Here is a 10,932-nt window from a genome sequence, read left to right as displayed (position 1 = left end):
ACTCTCAAACCTAAGACCACAGGAAACTGACACCTGTGTCCCTCCGCTGTCAAACAGCGCTTCTCCTTCCACCTGAGGACCGTACCCTGCTCCTTGTTCAACTGTACCCTTAAACATAAGATCCCGGAAGCTGATACCAGTGTCCCTCAGCTATCAAGGAACATTTCTCTTTCCACCTGAGGAATGTGCCCTGCTCCATACTCAACTCTACTCTCAAACCTAAGAACCCCGGAAGCTGACACCAGTGTCCCTCAGCTATCAAGGAACATGTATCCTTCCACCTGAGGACTGTACCCTGCTCAACTCTACTCTCAAACCTAAACACACAGGAAGCTGGCACCAGTGTCCCTCCACTATCAAGGTACATTTCTCCTTCCACCTGAGAACTGTACCCTGCTCATGTTCAACTGTACCCTCAAACCTAAGATCCCGGAAGCTAACACCAGTGTCCCCCAGCTATCAAGGAACATTTCTTCTTCCCTTCTGAGGACGTACCCTGCTCCATTCTAAACTCTACTCTCAAACCTAAGAACTCAGGAAGCTTACACACGTGTCTCTCAGCTATCAAGGAACATTTCTCCTTCCAACTGAGGACTGTACTCTGCTCCATGTTCAACTGTACCCTTAAACCTAAGACCACAGGAAACTGACACCCGTGTCCCTCGCTATCAAACAACATTTCTCCTTCCACCTGAGGACCGTACCCTGCTCCATGTTCAACTGTACCCTTAAACCTAAGATCCCGGAAGCTGATACCAGTGTCCCTCAGCTATCAAGGAACATTTCTCCTTCCACCTGAGGACTGTACCCTGCTCCATACTCAACTCGACTCTCAACCTAAGAACTCTGGAAGCTAACACCAGTGTCCCCCAGCTATCAAGGAATATTTCTCCTTCCACCTGAGGACTGTACCCTGCTCATATTCAACTGTACCCTCAAACCTAAGATCCCAGAAGCTAACACCAGTGTCCCCCAGCTATCAAGGAACATTTCTTCTTGCCTTCTGATGACGTACCCTGCTCCATTCTAAACTCTACTCTCAAACCTCAGAACTCAGGAAGCTGACCCCAGTGTCCCCCAGCTATCAGGGAACATTTCTCCTTCCACCTGAGGACCGTAGCCTGTGTCATGCTCAACTGTACCCTCAAATCAAAGATCCCAGAAGCTGACACCAGTGTCCCTCAGCTATCAAGGAACATTTCTCCTTCTACCTGATGACTGTACCCTGATCTATGCTCAACTCTACTCTCAAACCTAAGAACCCAGGAAGCTGACACCAGTGTCCCTCAGCTATCAAGGAACATTTTTAGTTCCAACGGAGGACTGTACCCTGCTCTATGCTTAACTCTACTCTAAAACCTAAGAACCCCGGAAGATGACACCAGTATCCCTCAGCTATCAAGGAACATGTATCCTTCCACCTGAGGACCGTAGCCTGTGTCATGCTCAACTGTACCCTCAAATCAAAGATCCCAGAAGCTGACACCAGTGTCCCTCAGCTATCAAGGAACATCTTTAGTTCCAACGGAGGACTGTACCCTGCTCCATGCTTAACTCTACTCTAAAACCTAAGAACCCCGGAAGATGACACCAGTATCCCTCAGCTATCAAGGAACATTTCTCCTTCCACCTGAGGACCGTAGCCTGTGTCATGCTCAACTGTACCCTCAAATCAAAGATCCCAGAAGCTGACACCAGTGTCCCTCAGCTATCAAGGAACATTTCTCCTTCTACCTGAGGACTGTACCCTGCTCCATGCTTAACTCTACTCTAAAACCTAAGAACCCCGGAAGATGACACCAGTATCCCTCAGCTATCAAGGAACATGTATCCTTCCACCTGAGGACTGTACCCTGCTCAACTCTACTCTCAAACCTAAACACTCAGGAAGCTGACACCAGTGTCCCTCCACTATCAAGGTACATTTCTCCTTCCACCTGAGAACCGGACCCTGCTCCATGCGCAACTGTACCCTCAAATCTAAGATCCCCCGGAAGCTAACATGAGTGTTCCTCTGCTATTAAGGAACATTCTTCTTCCGCCTGAGCACTATAACCTGCTCCATGTTCAGTTCTACTCTCAAACCTAAGAACCCAGAAGATGACACCAGTGTCCCTCTGCTATGAAGGAACATTTATCCATCCACCTGAAGACTGTATCCTGCTCCATGTTCAACTCTATACTCAAACCTAAGAACTCAGGAGGCTGATGCCTGTGTCTCTCAGCTATCAAGGAACATTTCTCCTTCCACATGAGGACTGTGCCCTGCTCCATGCTCAACTCTACTCTCAAACCTAAGAACTCAGGAGGCTGATGCCTGTGTCTCTCAGCTATCAAGGAACATTTCTCCTTCCACATGAGGACTGTGCCCTGCTCCATGCTCAACTCTACTCTCAAACCTAAGAACTCAGGAAGCTGATACCAGTGTCTCTCAGCTATCAAGGAACATGTCTCCTTCCACCTGAGGACTGTGCCCTGCTCCATGTATAACTTTTCTAATTTAGTGATATATCTCAGACAGGCCGGGGAGTTGATGCAGCTGAGCTTTCATTTCTACTGTGGGAAGTATGAGCAGCTAGTTTTGCAGCCAGTGCATGTTGTTTGCCTCACACACGTGAAGCCCTCAACTGAGAAGGACCGAGGTCAAATGGCCTGTTCTATTGGACAGTGCTCACTCAGGAAGGCCAACCATCATGTTTTCTATCTCTGGGGCACAGGGTATTGTGATTTCCCAGGATGCATGCCGTTTACTTGCTTCCATGAAGTCTAGGATGCATGTTTTTACCCTTTGTGCACCCCCTGAGCCTGCACTAATCATAGTATTGCACCTTAACATCAGTTTATGAATCCTAGGTTAGTTGCTGGCATTTCCAGACTGGCAAAGCATTGCATATTCTTTCTGTCCCTGATCTGACACTTGCCCAGGAACACCATCTTCCACTGATGGAGTAAAGTCCCACTATTTGAGTTCCCACATCTCATCACAGGTCTCCCAGTACATTTCATAGTCTCTAACCCGGTGCCCTAGAAGTGCCAGACTCCTCTGACTCTAGAACCCCAGGCAGAGGTGGAGCCTCAGCCGCCTCATGGAGTGTAACGCGGTTATGGCCCTTCGTTGGACTGTGCTGTTGTGCATCCACTGATTGGTGCAGTCTTCATCTTCTTTAATCAGAGAGCCATGATTGTGGCATGCTGCTCCTGTCACTGAGCCGCCTGCATGTTTCTCCGCTCTCACTGTGATTGTGGCACGCGTGCTCCTGTCACTGAGCCACCTGCATGTCTCTCCACTCTCACCGTGATTGTGGCATGCATGCTCCTGTCACTGAGCCGCCTGCATGTTTCTCCGCTCTCACTGTGATTGTGGCACGCGTGCTCCTGTCACTGAGCCACCTGCATGTCTCTCTGCTCTCACCGTGATTGTGGCACGCGTGCTCCTGTCACTGAGCCGCCTGCATGTCTCTCCGCTCTTATTGTGATTGTGGCACACGTGCTTCTGTCACTGAGCCTCCTGCATGTCTCTCCTGTGGGTACAAATATTGGTAAGGCCTTACACATGTTGTAGCAAGATGGATCCTGTAGAGCCTCAGAGGAGAAAAGGGTGATTGCGTGTGACGAGGTAGTGTTGCAAAGTTTGTTTTCTTGTTAATCAGATATCAAATTCCAAGAAGAAGGGAAGGGCAGAGGGTTGTGAAGGCCTGGCACAACAGATGCACGATAGTCATGAACGGCACAAGTGAATTCCCCGAAGAGGGCCCCTGAGATGCAGGGAAGGCGTAATGACTGTGCAGTTGCAAGCTTATCTGCTCACCGCAGGAATGTGTTTATGAGGAACTCTTCAGCACGAAGGAGGGGTGGGGGGAATTAGGTGACTAACTGCTAATGCTTATGTAAACCCTGTTTTCTGTGCACGTGCTAGAGATTGGAACCAATGATATTTGAAAATGTATATAAACAATGCTGAAATAATGCTTATCAGCTCACTTTCCCATTCTCTGAAGTCCGGCCCTTTCGCGAAAGCTTGACAAATAAAACTTTGTGACTTGACCAACCGGCTGAGTGCTTTTTATGGAGTGGGGTCCCCTTTGATGGAAGTGGGGTGAGCAAAAGTGTACCCCCATTTACTGGCGACCACAAAGGGACCCAAAGGTGTGGCAGCCCATCACTGGGTGAGGCCATCCAGGGTGGGGCTGAGTGGTAATGGTATCGGAGCCCCACCAAATGAAGAAGCACCATTGACTGCACAAACGCATTACTCTTCCTCCGCCAGCCCCGCTAGATGACAGGACTGCAGGCTGCTGGGTCCAGCAGACTTCGAGGCGAAGACCCCACAGAAGGTGAGTGATTTAGGAGAAACGGTTGGTAAGGCCGTTGGGACGAGAGTTTCAGTTTTATGGTACCTAATATTGGTGAGGTCTTTTTTGTAGACTGAAAGGAAGGATGGATGTTTGATGTAAAGGACCGGTCCGGTTGTAGAAGTTACAAGTGAAACAAAAGTCATGGGGAATTTGTTGTCAAGTTTGTTAAGGATTTCAATCAGGTGACACACACCTTGTATTTTGTATTTGTATTTTGTTTATTTATATAGTGAGCCTGGCCCAAAGGCATCTGGGCGCATGTCATAATATACATGTTACAGAAAGGTAGTTTACATACATGGCATACATGAAAGTACACTGCAGTGAGGTAGGTTTACAGGCATATGAAAGTGAAAGTACAGAAGGTTATGTACAGGCATGATAGGTATTGCAGATACAGTGATATGTGAGTAGTCTAATGATACAATGACGTTTATCAGTTACATATAAGTGGATCGAAGGTAAAGTCCTGATGCGGGTCAGTCATGAGAAGCCACAGGGTACAGTGACAGGATGTCTCAAATGTGTACCTTGTCTCAAATGTGTGAAACCTTAGTCTCATCCTAGTATGTAGTGCACAACTGAGATGCCTTTCTCTTTATTTTATGCATGTTCAATTTGAGATGGTACACAACTCGTATCCCACCCCCTTTTTCAAATACCCCGGGTCACAATGGACCATGAACCAGGCTGGTTGGTGAAAATACAATATATATTTAGTTTTTATATGGGGCAGCAATCACCAATAGGGCGATAATTACAATGAAAATGAAAGCAATGCACTTAATTGACCTTCTCCTAGAACATCTATGAAGTACAAGTGCATATGAGCGCTTTTTAAATTAGGATAGATAGCATCCAAGTTAAGGTTCCCCCCTACAATGTTCCCTCAACACACAAGTAATCAAATTGGATAGAAGGAAGCAGCAGGTAGTCAGGGATAAGAGGCACTAAATAGAATCGAAATACGACCGTCCCTCAGACAATAAGAGGCAAAGGCCTAAAATAACATTCAGATTTTACAAATAATTACTTAATGTGTGGTCACATTATGATATACATATGTTTTATCACAATAGCATGTATGTTGTATCACTGGCAACCACAAAGTAATGGATAAGAAAAGTGTATACAATTCAAAAATGAGTGGAAAGTTTAGAGCATGCTGCAGCCAAATGACATGTTGGAAAACTTGCAATTTACCTAATTTCCGCTTAAAAATGACACAAACGAATTTGAGGAAAAACAAGTGAAATATTTCAATTCTCGTTGCAGTTTTTGGGCTGGGGGATGTGTGTATATCGCAGGGAAGGTATAGAGGTGGAAATAGGTCTCTAGCTGGTGGATTTAGGGAGATTTGGAAGGTGGAGTGAGGTTCGTTTGTGGGAGGGTTTAGCAGTGAAGAAGAGAGGGTCAGTTTTAAGGTGAAGGACAAGTTTTACGTGGATTGGATTTGGTGGCTGGAAGGGGAGGGGCACCACCCATGAATTTCAGGGTCTGCTGCAGTTGTGGCCCTTCACACAGTGTGCCCCCTTTTCTTTGGGGAGAATTGATTTATTTGGTCAAAATATCACTAATGACTTATGATGTATGCAGAACAAAAGGAAAATAGGAAAGTGGCGCTGGCGCTTTGAGATTTAGCGGTGGGTGCGTGGAGAATTCTCGCAGTTTTAGCAGGTTGTCGTGGTGGGGTTTGGAATGCTTGGAGAGTGGAACGGGGACACACGGGTCGGGATGGGGTAGACTGTGTGGTGTGGGATGCTCGCGGTCTGCCCGTGGGTTTGGGAATTTTGGAGCAGTCAGCTGGGTTTTTGTCACTGCACCACTCGGGTCGCCGGGTGGCGGACTCTCTTGGTGGAGAGGTAGCTGGGCAATTCGGGACACTGGAGGGCACAGGTGGTGGACAGGCCAGTCTGGTCCCGGGAGGCTAAGGTGCCACTTCCTGCTCCCCCCCTCTTCTCCTTTTTTTAATGGGATTTTGTTTGTGTAGTTTTCTTAATCTAGGCCTTTGCTGGAGTAGAGACAGCTATGCTTTGGCCTGGCAGTGAAATCTGGTCAGCTTTGTTGTAGCTGCAGTCAGCTTATTTCACGCAACAGCCTGCACAAGGCAAAAGTCTTCATGAGATTGACATGTCCACAGAGGGCTGTAATTTTCTTTTCAAGCAGTGATTTTTGACATTTTGTTGCAGAATTTAAGCGTTTCCTGTGTAGCTGAAGGAACACCTTTGTTGATCTTCTCAGGTTTGGCTGGAACAGCCTGTCTTTCAGGAATAAGGCTCTTTTCTGATGGAGCACAGTGTGAATATAGCTGGGAATGACAGGGTCTTTTTGATAAAGGTGGTGTGATGAATGACAGGGACAAATGGCATAAGAGCGGCATTATTTTGATGGTGAAATATTGCATTTTCAATGGGAATTTTGGGTTTGCAGCGGAGCAGCGCTGTTTTGTTCTCTCCCCTTATTTTATACATGTAAGAACACCCTGGCAAGCTTTTTCAGTGTGCCCCTTGTTCCATCCTGGCCAATATGTGCTTGGCCAGATGGTGCAGCCATCTTTTTTTTTTAGTCGTTGTAAAACAGAGTGAGGCAATGGTGCTCACAGGAGCCAGCACAGCCATTTTGCTGGTTCTGTTAGGGTGCAGCCTGGTGATGTGGGGAGGTACTGCTGAGTGGGTAAATGCTACCTACAGGGACTTCCTTGGTCAAATATGCAATATGTACAAAGACGAGTTGACTATTTGGGCTATATTTTGTCAAAGGAACGGCGGTCATTGGCAACAGACCGAGTAGCGTTGATTCAGGCTATGCCGATTCCCAGAACATATAAAGAATTGAGAAATGTGTTGGGAATTTTGTCATATTGTAGGCACTGGGTACCAGAATTCTCAGTAATAGCTAAGCCCCTGTTAAAACGATTGAAGGATGAGAAACACCACGTACCCTTCGAATGGAAAAAAGAGATGGAAGAGGGGTATGTGGCGTTGCAGATCGCCTTGTCTAATGCACCAGCTCTGGGGACACCTGATTATGGGGAAATGTTTTATTTATTTGTGGATGAGTGTTCTGAGTCTGTATTAACCCAAGAACAAGGTGGGAGGCAAAGGCCTTATGCCTAATGCTCAACTGGATTGGATGCAGTGGCCTGAGGATTACTACCATTTATGAGGGCGGTGGCGGCGGCAGCCCTGGCTCTCAAGCAAAGCGCAGGAATAATTTTAGGGAATGATGCCATTGTTAAAGTACCACATGCTGTAGATGTATTATTAAATAGGACTCAGACCCCACCTCACGTCTGCCAGATTGACACATTACGAGATGTACCTGTTTACCAGGAATTTCAAGATCGAATGATGCAATGTGTTAAATCCAGCATCTCTTTCACCAGTGAAAGCAAATGGGGATGAAGTAATGCATGATTGTGTGATTAGGACAGAAGAAAGCACAAAAAAGAGGATTGGCTTACAAGACAGGCCTCTGGAGGATGGAGATGGTATATTGTTTTGTGATGGGTCTTGCTATAAATTAGATTCAGGGGACACGGCAGGTTACGCAGTAACGACAGGTGAAACCATAATAGACATGGGAAAGGTACCGGAAAAATCGTCACAAGCAGCAGAATTGCATGCTGTAATTAAGGCGCTAAGGCATGGTGAAGGGAAATGTGTACTTATATACACTGTTTCAGTTTATGCACATGGGGTGGTAACTCATTTTGGGAGGCTCTGGGCTGAGAGGGTATTTTTGACATCGCAAGGTACAAAGGTGAAATATGCAGCACTAATATGTGAACTCCTGAATGCCCTGATGTTACCCACAAGGATAGCAGGGGTAAAGTGTGCAGCCCACTGGGAAATACTTGATTATGTGTCCCAGAGTAACAATTTAGCAGACAAAGTTGCGAAATATGCCACAGAGAATTGTGCAAATGATGAACTTGGACAATATATGTGTGAAACGAAAGGAGGGGAATTTGGGTGTAGGGGAGCAGGTGGCAAGGATTCAGGAAGATGTGACATAGGAAGAAAGGAAAACCTGGCACTCAGATAAAAATATAAGACAATTGTAGAGTGGGGCATGGGCAAATGAGAACACAGGGAGGTGGATTTTACCAAATGCATACCTACTCGTCGTTGTAAGCATGGCACATGGGCCAACACACGTCAATACTAGAACAATGGAAAATGTATTGAAAACATGGGAGAACAAAAGATTTCATCCCTATTGCAGGCAATGGGCAAAGCAGTGCGAAATCTGTGTAATGTACAATGTTGGAAAGGGTGTGCTGGCCCCAGCAGGGCACTGTAAACTGCCCACACAACCCTTTGAAGTGGTGTATGTGGATTTTATACATCTTGAACCTGTAAACAACTTTGCTTACTGTATGGTAACGAAATGTGGTTATTCAGGATGGGTGGAAGCCTTTCCCCTCCGGGACAACAGTGCTACCTCAACTTCAAAATGCATATTCAAACATTGGGTACCCCTGTATATGGTCCCTACCTATCTATGGTCAGATAATGGGTCACATTTCACAGGCGAGGTGGTGGAGAGAGTATGCAAGGCACTAGGGATTGATCAAAGATTTCATGCCGTGTTTCACACTCAGTCAGCAGGAATTATTGAGGGTACCATAAAATGTTGGCGAATAAGCTGGTAAAGGCATGCGCAGAAACAGGTTGGTTTGAAGTGGCCTGATGCCTTGCCCCTGGCATTGCTGAGCATGGGAACTGTGCCCAAACGCACCCATGGACTATCCCCCTTCGAAATAGTGATGGGCCAGCCACCTAACATTGGTACACTTGGAAACCCAAAACGATTGTCTGAACAAACCTGGCCAGTGTTGCAACAATATTGTATTACATTGACTAACAGTCTTCTTTCTATACATACGCAGGTGAAAGATGCGACCCCAGTACCACTGATTGGGCCAGGCCATGATGTGAAACCCAGACACTGGGTGGTCATCAAAGCTTTTGACAGAACTAGCGGCCTGCTGCATCGGTGGAAAGGACCCTACCAAGTGTTGCTGACAACACAGACAACACTGAAAGTCGATGGTAAACCACACTGGTATCACGCCAACCATGTGAAGAAGGCAACTGCTATGAACCGTTACAACCTACCAGGATACAAACGTGTTTGTTGGAATCGTCCCAGGCCCCTCGCCCTACGGATGTTCCTAAACACAATCTGAGATCAAGGATGATACATGTGCCAGGCAACGAGTTAGAACTGTATGATGAACTTTGATAATTAAGGGGAAATGAACTCTTTTGTTGATCAGAGCATTGTGCAGCCTTACTGAAGAGATCGGGTGATTGGCCTGAAGGGCCTCGGCGTCCCTCCTGGACAAGGCATAACGAGACGTGGGACAGATCGGTGAAAGGGCTGCTGGTGCGCCCTGTACATTTAGGGTACAAAGACACTGGAGCTTTAAATAGGGTTGGGAACGTAAGCTGTAAGAGTGAGAGACTGCTCACTAGGGTAGAACGCTAGGTGCTAGGACCCAACCAAGCCACAGAAATTAACCTGTGTCAGCATAAACTCAGGTAAGATGGCAGAAGCAATAATAAGTGACATGGAACTGCAGGATCTAGCTCTGCCTGCCCACCCACAGGGACGGATGAAGGTGGACAAATATGGATGTACGACTAAGGAAAAGAAGGTTCTATGTATGGTAGGTGTCTTGGTGGTAACAGGGCTTGGTGTATTTTTATGGTATCTGGAACACCCTTCAATGTATGAATTTAAGAATATGTTTCCCGTGGCAAACTCCCCAAATGACACCAATATTAATTATGTATACAGTAAAGACAGGCATGAGCATGACGGTCATGAAGATGAATGGTATAGTAGGAATGCATATATATGCTTAATGAATACAACACAGAAGGCACTGAATTTGTCAAGTTGTTGGATATGTAGTCATGTTCCCCGCCATGCAGGGGATGGAATATTGATGTATCCCTTTGCGGTACCAGATGTTGACAGTTGTATTTTGCTTTGGATGAGGGTTCTTTCACTAGACAGGTATATGCCAAATACTTTCAGGTGCTTTTCAATTAAATGGTCAGAGATATCAGCAGGTATAGTTCATAAAATAAAACAGGAGGGAGTAACCCACTCTTCAAGAGACCTTATAGGTCAGGCAAGGGTAGGGATATCACCTCCACCCCCCTTGATGGTAACCAGAGAGTACTCAAGGAAGAACATTTGTTTCAAGGGAATGAAAGGAGAAACTATTTTGGGATGTAGTATAACATACAATCCTTCTAGTTATAGTAGGGGTATAGGTGAGATTGAAGGGTACACTTATGTTTGTAACAAAAAGGCTTATTTGTGGCTTCCCAGGAACTTTTCAGGAACATGTTATTTTGCCAGGATAATACCTGCTGCTATGATCTATACCCCAAAAGAAATTTATGCTAAACACAGGTATAAGAGAGAGATAAGGAAAGGGCCTGACCAATCAGACACTGATCTGGATATATTTATTGACATAATAAAAGCAATGACATTCCTTGTTGGAATATTCCACAACTCCCAAGAGGTACGCAGACTAAGTAGGGCAGTGGAG

The sequence above is a fragment of the Ambystoma mexicanum genome, chromosome 9 (assembly GCF_040938575.1).
Source record: "Ambystoma mexicanum isolate Mex_15411 chromosome 9, UKY_AmexF1_1, whole genome shotgun sequence".
NCBI classification, from domain to species: Eukaryota; Metazoa; Chordata; class Amphibia; order Caudata; family Ambystomatidae; genus Ambystoma; species Ambystoma mexicanum.
The sequence above is the reverse complement of the archived record's forward strand: the minus strand, read 5'-3'. Positions refer to the sequence as shown.